The following is a 14,583-nucleotide window of genomic DNA, read 5'->3' as shown; positions in this document are numbered from 1 at the left end:
TAGTTCTCCACGTTAACAGCTATCATGTCGCCAGACATTGGGCTTCTCACTTAACTGCCCCCTTTAGAGTTGAGCTCCCTAATTTAAGCCTTTTCGAAGCTCCAACAGATCTAGTTTTTGGAACTCTAGAGGTCAGCATGTAGGTCTACGTCAGGAACACAGAGACCCCCATCTCAGAATGGGCTTTGGGGTCCTAGTCTAAATCTAGGGTCCAGATCAAAAGACCTTTGTAGGTCACTTGCACTCTCAATGTAAGCCTGACAGAGGTCTACTGATTCTTTGGATGTTAAGTGTCCACCAGAAAAGATCCTGACTTAGATACTTTCAGTAACTAAAACAGCCCTATATTTATTGCTTGGTTCTTAACAGTAGAAATAGACTTAAATGTATCATTTCAGTATTAGGTCTGAAGAAATAACTTCCAGCCTCTCAGAACCCAACATATCTATATTAAGTTACCAGAGTGAATTTGGGGTTGTGTGTATGTGTGTGTATGTGTGTTTTGTTTGTTTGGAGAAATTATGGACCTTAGCTGAGGGTCCGAGAAAGCAGTGAGATTTCAGTTCACAGGGGATCTCAATGGCTAAAGATTATGCCTAAATAATAACAGTATATGTTCATGAAATAGATGAAGACCTTAGAGGGTTAGAGATACAACTGAGAGATTAAAAAGTTAAGGTTATCTGAGAAAGGGAGAAGTCTGTAGCGAGGGAAATCAGTGATGCCTGTGGAACAATTCTACAAACATGTTTTGAGTGCTTTCTGATGCAAGGCATGGTGTAGAGACTGGGTTACAAATAAGACAGCTCACTAGAGTGAGCTTAAACCCCCCATGGAGAGAGAGATGACTATGGGAGGCTGGGGGGAAAGAGCATCCACAACACCATCTGGGTGCCACACCAAGGAAGAGGCCAGCTCTCTGGGGAAATGGACCTTGGAGGTTGGCCTTAAAAGGAAGGTCAGCCTTCAGCATGGAGAGGAGGACAGAATAGGCAGAAGAGTCCACAAGAGCAAAGGCATGGAAATGTGTGAATGCTTTTTAGGGACATCAGTGGTGCTGGAGAAGCAGCAGATGAGGCTGGCAAGGCAGTTGCCTCAAGGCTGTAAGGGCCTTAACTCGAGACACTGAGAAGGACAAGTCATCAAAAGATTCTGAGGAAGAGAAAAGGGAAAATTGTATAAATTAACTGATGAATGAATATTATCAAGAAAGACTGTTGCAAACCAGAAACCACTGATTTATATTCTCCTCAAAGTATAAAACGGGGATATTCACCCTTGACCCCACTCTGGTGTGCTAACTCCAGTTCCATCACCGTGGCTGGAAGGAATGACATGTTAGAGTTATCAGCATTTGTTAAACAGTGCATGCATGCTAACTCACTTCAGTCATGTCCAACTCTGTGTGACCCTGTGGACTGCAGTCAGCTGGGCTCCTCTGTCCATGGGTTTCTCCAGGCAAGAATACTGGAGGGGATCGCCATGCCCTCCTCCAGGGGATCTTGCCAACCCAGAGATTGAACCCATGTCTCATTATATCTCGTGCATTGGCAGGCAGGTTCTTTACCACTAGCACCACCTGGGAATCCTAGTGAGGAAGAGCAATAAACAGATTCCCTTCTTATTTGGGCCAGAAAGGATCTTTTGGCTTCTCCTGCTACTGCTAAGTCGCTTCAGTCATGTCCGACTCTGTGCGACCCCATAGATGGCAGCCCACCAGGCTCCCCTGTCCCTGGGATTCTCCAGGCAAGAACACTGGAGTGAGTTGCCATTTCCTTCTCCAATGCATGAGAGTGAAAAGTGAAAGTGAAGTCACTCAGTCGTGTCCGACTCTTAGCGACCCCATGGACTGTAGCCCACCAGGCTCCTCCGTCCATGGTATTTTCCAGGCAAGAGTATTGGAGTGGGGTGCCATTGCCTTCTCCAAACATTGGCTTCTCCTAAACATTTTCAAAACATTTCTTCTCGTAAACAGTTCCATTTCCGCTGACTACTTCAACTGTAAAATGAAGGTAACTTTCCCAAGCTCTCTGATTAAGGGACATTTTCTCTTCCTGATCTTACATTTTGTGTTACTTTTCCCCATCTTTTACTATAAATTTATCTTTTCATACGTTTCTAAGAGTTTTTTGTTGTTGTTGTTTGTACAGTCATTTTCTTTTCCCCCTATCTTCTGCTCCTGATTGTGGCCATTTTTTGTGCAAATTCTTTAATTCAGGATGGGGGACAAGATTTAGCAGAAAAGAATAATGAATTGCAACTACTTTAGTCTTGTTTGTTTCTATTAGTAGAATTTATTCTTCTGTTACTTACTTTCAAAGCTGCCTTAGCAACTTTTCTCATATTCCTGTTCTCTTCTCTTGTTTTATTGTCCTCTTATTTTCTCCACAGATTTTACAGTGGTTGAAGTAGCAGTCTTTATCTTCAGGTTTAACATTTTGAATGTAAGTCTCTTTCCTGATTTAGCTAAGAAACATTTTTTCCCAACCTTATAATGTTTCCTTCTCCCACCCTCCCCCATCTGTAATTATTTATTGTTTAGGATACATCTTGGTTAAAGCCCCTGCACAGGGGAATGTGCACTACAGCATGCTCTATTTATTTCCTTGTGAAAACAATTTATTAGGCCTGGTGGAGCCAATATCCTGGAGTCATAGAGGAGAAAAATAAATTCTTGCCTCATATTTCCTCACCTAAATAGTAGAATGCAAAGTTGTAATTTTCAGGCATCAGCTGTATGTGAAGCTTGACTTTAAGTATGAAACCCTAGCAATTTAGGCTTCTTTTCAGATTACAATTAAGGGAGGGAAGTATCTGTTAAATCGAGGAACATCTTTTAGAAGTCAATGAGGGAGACTAACTAGAGCACAGATATTCCTTCCAACGAAGGAACACTTTTGGTTTTGGCAATAACTGAATGTCCAGCTTGAATGTCACGCTTCCATGTTTAGGCGCTATTTCAGCCTCAGGTGGCCCTGCTTAATTGCTTTCCTGTTCCCATCACTAACCATGCTGACAGCCTACCTTTTCTAACAGATACACTTGCATTTTAATTTATCTGCAAAAATAAATCACACATTATAGCATTTCCTTCTTCTAGGTTAATTGAATCAGTTCCTTAAATGTCTCTAAGTCTAATGATTTGAAAGGAGCATGGTGTTTGAAATATTTAAAAAATTAGGGCCCTTGGGTTGTATGCAGAATGATCTCAGTGCTTATTTCAGATATAAGTGTTTCCTAATGATCTCATTCATCTCAAATGGGATATGTCTGGCTACTTTATTTGAAATGTTTCCTGAAAACTCTTAACAGGAAAGCTTAATGTAAGGAATATTTACAGAGAAATGGTATTTAATATACTAACAAAAGCTTATAAAGAGCTTTACATATTTTTATCCAGAAATGCTTAATGAAGTATTTTGGACCCATTATGAAAACTTCTATAAAATAAATTCACTTACATTTTTTTATTTAACGTGAATATTAACTTTTTATTTGGGATCTAAATGCTCACTTAATTATTCTTTTCCTTCCAATATCTAGAGGAAAAAAGGCTGAGATTGTGGCACTTATTAACCATAAAAATTCTCTACATATTAATTCCCTATGCCCAATGTGGCCTCTGGTCACTATATTCTATGAAAAAGAGTATTTATGGTTGCAGGGTGTAGATTCCTAATTGGTCATGACTCCAAAAATCATGTTTTGATACAAAACACAATTCTTTCCTTTAAAAATATATCTTCCAGCTTTTGAGAACCTCAGGAGACCATTTTAAAAGTGGAAACTAGATTCCTCTTTGTTGTAAAGCTCAGTTCCACTTCATATATGTTTTAGAGGTTTAAATTTGGTTGCAGAGATGAGCTCAGTACTTAATCAATAATCACACTTAACAGGCGTAGAGAAAAATTAAAATCTCAGCTATGGAGTCTTTCCTGATGGCCCTGAGAAAAAAAGGCATTAGCTCCCTCTGCAGTTGATGGTATGTAGGTGCAAGTAAATATTGTCACTTTAAAAAGCAATAGCTTGGATTCAATGTATGCATCTGATACTGGTAAGAACTCTTTTGTTAGATGTTTCAGTTTTAATCTGAATTACTTTAGAGGAAAAAACATACTTGAGATTCAAATTTTACACTGCAGTTAGCCTATCATTGAAAGATCTTTTGTGACCCTTAAGAAAAGGGTTCATCAGCCAAATTTACCATAAAAGGTGCAGTATTTAGAACCTACAGTTCGTTCACAAGCTAGATAAGAGAAGGTGATATCCCAGAGCAAGTCACATGGGTATGTGGCAGATTGGAAACAAGTATTGTTTCCAATTCCTCATTGTGGGTGAGGAAGAGTTACTAATGGGCAAGCCCCTACATTTTTATGTTTTCCTTCACCTAGATAAGTGCTTGGCATGTAACTAAGCTAAATTTGCTCTTCTTTTCAATCCCTGGGTTGGGAAGATCCCCTGGAGGATGGCATGGCAACCTACTCCAATATTCTTGCCTGGAGAATCCCATGGTGAGAGGAGCCTGGTGGGCTACAGCCCATAGGGTTGCAAAGAGTCAGACAGGACTGAAGTGACTGAGCATGATGCATTTTTAAATATAAACTTCTTCCCCAAGTCTTTCTTTCCTTATACAGTCATTTAATAAGAGGGGCTTTGGTCATAAGTAATTCTCATATGAACTTTGGTGATATTTGGGAGAGGGATCCATGTTCATGGTCATTAGAATACAAGGTTAAATGAATAGTAATTATTCTCCTTTACATGGTGGAATGAGCCATTGACAAGATAATGAGGAACATGTTAGACAACAGAGGGGGGAATGCCAGCCTCTTTCTTCTCAACTACACAGTTTGTCTATGAACAGCACAGGTCAAGAGTGTGAGGCATTCAGAGCCAGGACTGCTGCTGCTGCTGCTGCTAAGTCACTTCAGTTGTGTCCGACTCTGTGCGACCCCATAGATGGCAGCCCACCAGGCTCCCCCGTCCCTGGGATTCTCTAGGCAAGAATATTGGAGTGGGTTGCCATTTCCTTCTCCAATGCATGAAAGTGAAAAGTGAAAGCGAAGTCGCTCAGTCGTGTCCGACTCCAGCGACCCCATGGACTGCAGCCTACCAGGCTCCTCCATCCATGGGATTTTCCAGGCAAGAGTACTGGAGTGGGTTGCCATTGCCTTCTCCAAGAGCCAGGACACAGACATCCAATTTGGACACCCAGCCCTAGGTTACAAAGGAAGGGTTTCTTGATTCAGACATAACATATTCCCCATTTCAGAGCATCTGTGACTCCTTGACTACATTGCTAAACCTGGATTTTTTCCCCCTCTATCAATCAAATAGCTTCAACCAAACAGTATTCCTTGATGATACATTATGAGCTAAGCATCAGCATAGAGTCTACGAAGAACAAAAAGAAGTGTGCGGGATGACAGTAACTACATATGTGAAACAATTAAAGGACCATATGAGACAGGAAAGAAGTTAGAATACGCAGGGCAGAATGAGAGTGAAAGAGGATATCAGAAAGGAGACAACCTATTACAAATGCTTTTGTTGGGGTTTCCATGAGTCTGAAATTCTTGCAGGTGCTATGGAGGACAGAAGACACAAGCGATGAGGGAACATTTTCCAAAACATGACCCAACAAAGAACTCCTTTGACATTTTTTAGTGTGAAGGTAACTAATGTTATCCAGTAAGTTAACTATTTGCAAAACTGGAACTCCCAAAAGCAAACACCTGGGCCTGGGATTTCCTCCCATTTCCCAAATCCTAGTTAAATATTCTCAAGTAATAGAATCTTTATGTGTCTATTATATGGTGGCTCCCTGGTAAAGAATCCACCTGCCAGTGCAGGAGATTCAGGTTCACACACTGGGTCAGGAAGAGCCCCTGGAGGAGGAAATGGCAACCCACTTCAGTATTTTTGCCTGGGGAATCCCATGGTCAGAGGAGCCTACTGGGCTATAATCCATGAGGTCGCAAAAGAGTTGGGACAGGACCTCATGACCAAACAATAACAGCAGACTCTTTGACACAGACATAGCCAGAAGAGTAAATGCAGTAAGGATTAAGGGCAGTTTATTTCCCCTCTCTTAGTAATGAAAGAGAGCATTAAGTTTGACACTACTAATGCTTGCATAGCAGCCACTGACTGATGTTGCTGTTTTACTCCTGCTATTACATTCATGGAATAGTCCAATGGGTTTTAGTCTAGTTTCCAATTATTATAATTTAGGGAGCTTTTATGGCTTCTCTGATGGATCAACAGGTAAAGAACCCGTCTCCCAATGCAGGAGACATAAGAGATGCAGGTTTGATCCCTGGGTCAGGAAGATCCTTTGGAGGAGGAAATGGCAACTCACTCCAGTATTCTTGCCTAAAAAATCCCATGGACAGAGGAACCTGGTGGGCTACAGTCCAAAGGGTCACAAAAGAGTCAGACATGACTGAGCAACTAAACACACAACACACACACATAGAGAGCTTTAAAATTACAGTTACCTGGTCCCACCTTCAGAGATTTCAATCAGTTTAAGTTGGGGCCCTAGTCATTGATAATTTTCCCTGGCGCCTGTAAGACACAGCCCAGCTTGAGAACCGCTGGTTAACCCATAGAATGTTAACTCTGTGGGGTTACTTGAGTCCATACTGCCATCTCTGGATTGGAAAAGTGGACTTCATGCTTCTCACTTTCTAGCGTTCTTTTATTTGCTATTTTTAATTTACTATTTGAAAAACACATCAAGCCTCAAATGGATTGACCTTTCTGCTAATGTATTTCCCCTAAATTAACAGAGGCAATTAACTAATTTATATTGGAACTGTGCACTTTCCAGGCCACATTTATCAACCCTTAAATGCTTGATCTGGTGTTTCAGTTTAAATTTTTTATTATTACCCTTTAAATCTGAAGACGTGTCTTACATCTAATTAGCCAAACTTACATATTCAATTAATAGATTCATTACAGACTAATGAATATGGAGACAGCACCAGGGTAACATCTGCTTGCCGGTTGAGAAGACTCGAACTTTTCTAGTATGAAAAAAAGAAAAGTGTCTGTTGTGTATATAACTAAAACAGCTTGAGCTTTCAGTTTTAGCATTTCTGCATACTGTGATGTTCTCAAATGGGCCGGCTAACCTGGGAAAACCAATATATTGTCCAGTGATAGCTGCCTTCCCAGACAAATATAGAAATCAGAATTGCAAAACAAATACACACCTGAAGACACTTTTCAATATGAAAATGTATAGGTCAAGACTGTCATCTCAAATTATTAAGTTTTTCTAACCTGAGTATTTTTATTAAAATGCCTAAGATAATAAACTTAGTAAGGAAATTAATACCATAAATTAAACAAAACCTTTAACTTACTATAGTATATGTTAGGATCATCCCCAAATTCATGTGATTTTATGTGTTTAAAAATACGGCCAGACACTATTTTGGAAACTAAATGTTCCAATAGTCAATTATATTTGGATTCTAGAAAATTCAAAAATCTGAAATGAATTTCCACAATATTTTCAATGATTAAAATTCTGGGATTTCCTTTCTCTGGCTATGTAAAACAGGCAATTTTAATAATTATGAAAAAGCCGTGAGTTTCAGGAAAGGTGGGTGAGAGCTAGAATTCACTTGAATTAAAGGTGGCAAGAATGTGAGGAAAATCTTCAGAAATCACTTCTAGAGCACATAATATCTGCCATGTAACTGTCACTAAACAAATGACTTTGGACCAAAGTCTGCAGGGAGGAGCAATTCAAGGCATGTGCATGGCACTTTATTAGGGCGTTAAAAGTCTTTTTCTTCCATTTTACTCCTTACATTCAAGCTGACACTTGTGCTATTAAAAGACCAATATTTCTTGCTTTCAGTTATACAAGCGCAAAGTCCCAATATCCTTGTTAGAGTATCAATTACACACTAATCAAATATTCTAAAAGCGAGTCACTGCAATACTTGTGTGCCTCATACTGATGGACTCTTACGTACCTAGCAGCGACAAGACTTCCTGGGAGTGTGTGAAAGGAAACTATAAGATCTAGTAATGCCCCAAGAAACTCACAGCTTGATTCATAACTGAGAGCGAATACTTAGGCCCACAAGATTTAACGTGTTTTAAGGGCAGTTAACGCTCTTCAATATCTAAAAAGTAGTGCCAGGGTGAGTAAGTGGTAAAGAATCCGCCTGCCAGTGCAGGAAACACAAGAGATGCGGGTTCAATCCCTGGGTCAGGAAGATCCCCTGGAAAAGGAAATGGCAACCCACTCCAGTATTTTTCCCAGACTTTGTATGATGGCTCAGATGGTAAAGAATCTGCCTGCAGTGTGGAAGACCTGGTTCAATCTGGTTCAATCCCTGAATCCAGAAGATCCCCTGGAGAAGGAAATAGTATTTTTGCCTGGAGAATTCCATGGACACAGGAGCCTGACAGGCTACAGTCCATGGGGTTGCAAAGACTCAGACATGACTAAATGTACATTTTGCAACATTAAACAATTTATAATACTCTGAAATCTGTATTGTATACATGTAGGTCTAGACATAATTTGCGTTAATTGTGATAAGACTGATACTTTATGTTAGCAGTTAGACATTAAACTCTAGATTTTCTAATAGTTTTTATAAAAATATTTAATGAGATATAATTACATTTTAAAAAACTGAGTAATTTTATTAAGTTTGACACATCAATTTTAATTTCTATTTTGCCTTTTAACTTTAATCAAAATTTTTAAATATTTTAGGAAAAATAACTTTTTTAAAATATAAGAAACACTTCAATGTTTCTACTTTCATTTAATTAACATTTCTGATGAAATATATATATTTAAGTATGTACACTTCAAATTATTTTTTAAAAGAAACTTTTAAATTATTACTGTCAAAATCACCAAATTATGTGAAAATCTTGGTTATAACAATACAGTGATTTTGATAAGATAAAGTCAAAAGGTGCATTTTATGGAATAAGTATATAATTTATGAGTCATACATGTCTTTATTACTTACCCCAACATTGCTGGCACATCAACAGAACATTAAGACATACTCAATAATAACAAAATTCAGTAGTCTTGATAATTTACTGTCTTTCAGTCAAATAAAAAGTAGAGCTTTACAGATTTAAACATTTTGCCACCATGAAGTTCTATTTGTTAAAGCGGAAGAAAACCCTACATTTAAGAATTTAAAAGTCTAGTTAAAAACTGTAAAATATTCAAAAGTATGGTAATGGGTCTTCATTTGTCTCCTTTATCTGGACCCCACAAACGTTAGAGGTAGACCTAGGTATGTAGGACTTCCCTTGTGGCTCAGTTGGTAAAGAATCTGCCTGCAGGGCAGGATACCTGGGTTCGATCCCTGGGTCGGGAAGATCCCCTGGAGAAGGAAATGGCAACCCACTCCAGTATTCTTGCCTAGAGAATCCCATGGACAGAGGAGCCTGGTGGGCTACAATCCATAGGGTCGTAAAGAGTCAGACAGGACTGAGTGACTAACACTTTCGCTTTCTCTTCAGATACAAGGAGTTGCTGTCTATGGGCTTAACAGATCACTGTTTCTTTATGTCCTGGTTCTATGGGACTTTCCAGAGACACTTGATTAGTTTGCATTGATTTTGTTGTTGTTGATCATCCTGTGATAATCCTCCTGCATATTTTTAAAGTTTTCTCTGAAAAAACATGTAAAGTATCTCCAGAAACACTGCTTTAATTTGAACTCAATACGTTAATCGGCTTCTCATTGTAAAGTGGTATTCATGTATCGTTAACAGGTTGAGTCAGTGTTGTCAGGGTTTTCTGTATGCTGTAATAATTTTTTATTTGGTTTCCTTATTTCAATATGGAAAAGGCACTGGGTCTGGATTTAGTGGTGGTTTAGCTGTTTAGTCGTTTAGTTGTGTCCTAGTCTTTGCGACCTCCTGGACTGTATAATCCACCAGGCTCCTCTGCCCATGGGATTTCTCAGGCAAGAATACTAGTGTGGGCGGCCCTTTCCTTCTCCAGGGAATCTTCTCAACCCAGGGATCAAACCGTCATCTCCTGCATTGGCAGGCAGATTCTTTACCGCTGAGCCACCGTGGATTTAGGAAACCTAAATTTTAGTCAGGACTCTTCCCTTATTCACTGTGTTGAGCCACTAAAGTGTTCCCAATAGAAAATGTCCATGCTAATGTGACTATACCCTCATGAAGACTGCCAAAGTTTGTATTAGGAAATCTGCATTATTTTTTTTAACTACAAAAGGAAAACAATTTCAATTTTTTACCTATGTCAGAAAGTTATTCTCAAAACTGTGGAATAAAGAATTAGGGCATGGTTGAGCTAAACAAGTTGTGGTTTAAGTAAAATATGATCATCACATCTTCATAATTCAACAAAACAAGCACAGCATTCTTAAGAACTAAAAAAGTACATAACCATCATCTCACAACAAGGAGCTCTGAGTTCAGGCCAGCAGGGAGCATAGTTGTAGCATCATGCTCTACAGAGCTGCAGAGATCAGAAAGATGGCATTTGAGCTGTACCTACATAATAGGAAGGCATGCAGGCAAGACCAGCATGGAGGCAGGAAGAATGGAACAAACTGGAAAAGTGTAACTATGGTAAAGGAATACTTAGGACATAGCCAAGATGATAAGCTAAGAAATTGATTTAGTAGAATGGTAAGCTAGGGTAAATCAGCTCTCTTGCTCACCTTTTTACTCTGGAATATTATATGGTTTAGGTGGTAGCAAGTCCTAGAAAAGTGTGATGTGTAAGTTATTGCTATTAAACATGGCAAATAGCCAAGCAAAAGCAGAAGGTCCAAAAGGTCTATGCATGCATCAAAGGATTATCAGGTGGGAGAGAAATTCCTAGGGCCATTGGAGGAGACCACAAGATGATGAGAAAGAAAGGGTTGTAAAATACCTGAAGGTGCCACAGACTACAAGACCTTACAAGGCACAGCCTCGGCTCTGTGCTAACCCTTTCCTCACCAACTTCTGCATCTTCTATCTTATTCTTATCCCCCTGTGCTGCCCCTCCTTTTACCTCCAGTGCTACTGCTTTGCTCCTCATCTTTTTAAATTATTAACTAATTAATTAATTTGCCTGCACCGGGTCTTAGTCGCAGCATGTGGGATCTAGCTCCCTGACCAGGAATCAAATCTGGGGCCCCTGCATTGGGACGACGGAGTCTCAGCCACTGGCTCACCGGGGGAGTCCCGGTCCTGGCCTCTTGAATAGCGTTTGTAACTGTGTATGATGACAAAGAATTTCAGTGAAGTGATGCCAGATGAGTTCCTGCAGTATATGGGAGGCAGGATTGCCCCAAGACACTAATGAGAAAAGAAGATTTCTGTACTATAGTGAAAATTTTGTCCATAATGTCTTTCTCTTCTTGTACCCCTCTTTACCGATAGACTGGCCTTCCAACATCTTAAATGTGGTCATGCTACTCTTCTCCATAATGGCTTCCCGTTACTTACAGGATGATCAGAGCTGTGACTCTGGAGGGTAAATCATAATACCACGTGTTACAGGAGAGAAAACTTAGAAGAAGACCATTTATTCAAGCCCAACAAGGGAATTGGAGGCTTTCCTCAACTCTCCTCATCACTTGTAGATAAGAGATTTCTATGTTCCTCCCAGGCCTGCTGGATCATTTCCCAATGAAGGGTTCAGAGTCTGTGTGCCTAATAACCTGAGCAATCTCATTTTCAGGTGGTTTGGGGGACCTGATGAAGAAACTCAAGTCCAAAGAGACACATTGGTCGCAGGATCTAGAAAATGAGGGCCAGAGCCAGAATGGAAGGAGAAGAAAGGAGGGTAGCTGTGAATGGGGCTGCAGACCTCATGGCATTCTCACCAAGGGATTGATGCCAGAGCCTGATAGAAAGGCCACTTTGGGGCTCCTGGAAGTAAGTGATCCATGCAGGGAGGACCTCCCTCCTACCCTTGCCAGCCCTGAGGGCACAACAGCAGGGCTGGAGGAGGCAGTAGGAGGGTAAGGGAGGGTGAAAAATCCTGGGCTGTGTTCCTGCTAAGGAACCGGGAAGAACATGGGGTACTTTTGCCTCAAGCATCTAGCCCTCCAGAAACAGCTGAAGATAAGCAAGATTTGCCTAGAGGGAAAATCGTGAGCAAGGCAGAATTTGTTCCTGGTATTCACAATATTCCCTTTTTTTGGGTCTTTCCTTCCTTGTCGGTGTCCTCACTCCTCATCCCCCCAGTGTGTCTTTATTCTCAACTTTTTCTTTCCTAGAAGCATAGAAATGGCTTTGACTGAGGCAGTGTTTTGCCTTGACCAGCGTTCTCTACTCAGCTTTCTTTACTTTCTGCTTTCTCCTCAACTTCCTCCCTCTCCCTCTCCCTCCCCTTCCTTCCCTCCTCCTACCCTCCTCCCTTCCCTCCTATTCCTTCTTCTTCTCCTTCTTCTTCTTCTTTTTCTTTCTCATTCACAAATGTAAGGCTTAAAAAGTACAGTATTTCATCACCAGGCAACTTTTAGCCACCTGTGGCTTTTTGTCTTTATAAGCCCCTGATTGTTTCTGTTCCCCCAATCACTCCTTTGGGGTTTCCCAAATCTGTCTTCTGAATTGGAACTCCCAAGACCTCGTGAATAAACTATTTTGATACTGTAAAAAAAAAAAATGTATTTCAGGCAATAATAGAAGTGGAAAAAAATATTTGCAATAGAAGGTCAAGGGAGACACCCTACCCTTGAAACGATAATTTTCCAAAGTTTGCCTTAAAGTTTTCTTTGGCCATTCAAGTCACATTTAATGAGTGAAGACTTAATGTTATGCACCGTGTTAGATATCTGGCATTCAGGAAGCAACAGAGAAACAAAGAACAACAACAAAAGAACAAGTCTTAGTCCCTTTCTTTGAGCGGCTCGTAGTCTTAAGGATAAAAATTCAACCAGATAATACTGTAAGACAGAGATGTGCATACTCTATATAGAAGCCTAGGCAAAGAATAGTTAGCCTTCTTTGGGTGGGACAAGAAGGCTTTGCAGTGATGTGGCTTGAATTTGGACTTGAGGCATGAGAAGGTTTTCACTAGGGAGTTAACAGAGAAAAGAAAGGGTATTCCAAGCATAAGGAGTAGCATATAAAAGGGTTCAGAGGTGTGGAAAAGTTATAAGGAAAAAACTAAACCAGATCAGTATGGAAAATGTAGAGTGAGTGGTGAGAGGCAGAGGGAAATGATGCTGGTGGAGGTGAAGGGTCAGCTGAAGTCATGTGGCAGGCTGTGTTTTTCAAAGATGCCCTCACAATTACATATCTCATCCCCCAGGATCTCACTTTCCATGTCTAGAGGTGGGCTCGGTTCCCTCTCTGTGACCCTGGGCTCCTGTGGCCTCCATGACCCACAGGACGTGGCGGGAGTGATGCTGCACGGCTCCCAAGGCTGGGTCATGAAAGACAGGCGGCTTCTGCTCAGTGTGCCTCCTCCCCTCCCTCTCCTCCTGCCTCTCTCCTTCTCGCTGGATCCTTGTCTTTGGAAGTCAGCATGTTGTGAGGAAGCCCAGGACAAAAGGAGAGCGTCGGTGTAAATGTTCTGTATCTTGGCCCCAGCCAGGCCCCGGCCAGCATCAGCCATCAGATGTGGGATGAATAGGCCTTCAGATGATTTTACCCAGTGTGTCTCTCTGCCGGACCCTGGACACCAAAGAACAGAAACAATCCACTCTTGCTATATTCTGCCTGGATTTCTACCCACAGTAACCATGGGAGACAATAAGTGATTATTGTTTTAAGCCATTAGGTTTGGGGGTAATTTTTTTAAGTTAATTTATTTTTTAACTGAAGGATAATTGCTTTACATAATTTTGTTGTTTTCTATCAAACATCAACATGAATCAGCCATAGGTATACATATATCCTCTTCCTTTTGAAGCTCCCTCCCATCTCCCTCTCTATCCCACCCCTCTAGATTGATACAGAGACCCTGTTTGAGTTTCCTAAGCCATACAGCAAATTTCTGTTGGTTGTCTATTTTACAGATACTGAAAGAGGAACTCCCCAGGTCAGTAGGTGCCCAGTATGCTACTGGAGATCAGTGGAAAAATAACTCCAGAAAGAATGAAGGGATGGAGCTGAAGCAAAAACACCACCCAGTTGTGGATGTGACTGGTGATAGAAGCAAGGTCTGCTGCTGTAAAGAGCAATATTGCATAGGAACCTGGAATGTCAGGTCCATGAATCAAGGCAAACTGGAAGTGGTCAAACAGGAGATGGCAAGAGTGAACATTGACATTCTAGGAATCAGCGAACTAAAATGGACTGAAATGGGTGAATTTAACTCAGATGACCATTATATCTACTACTGCAGGCAGAAATCCCTTAGAAGAAATGGAGTAGCCATGATAGTCAACAAAAGAGTCTGAAATGCAGTACTTGGATGCAGTCTCAAAAATGGCAGAATAATCTCTGTTTGTTTCCAAGGCAAACCATTCAATATCACAGTAATCCAAGTCTATGCCCCAACCAGTAACACTGAAGAAGCTGAAGTTGAACGGTTCTATGAAGACCTAGAAGACCTTTTAGAACTAACACCCAAAAAAGATATCCTTCTCATTATAGGGG

Source organism: Ovis canadensis, chromosome 7 (assembly GCF_042477335.2).
Source record: "Ovis canadensis isolate MfBH-ARS-UI-01 breed Bighorn chromosome 7, ARS-UI_OviCan_v2, whole genome shotgun sequence".
NCBI lineage: Eukaryota > Metazoa > Chordata > Mammalia > Artiodactyla > Bovidae > Ovis > Ovis canadensis.
Note: the sequence above shows the minus strand (reverse complement) of the source record.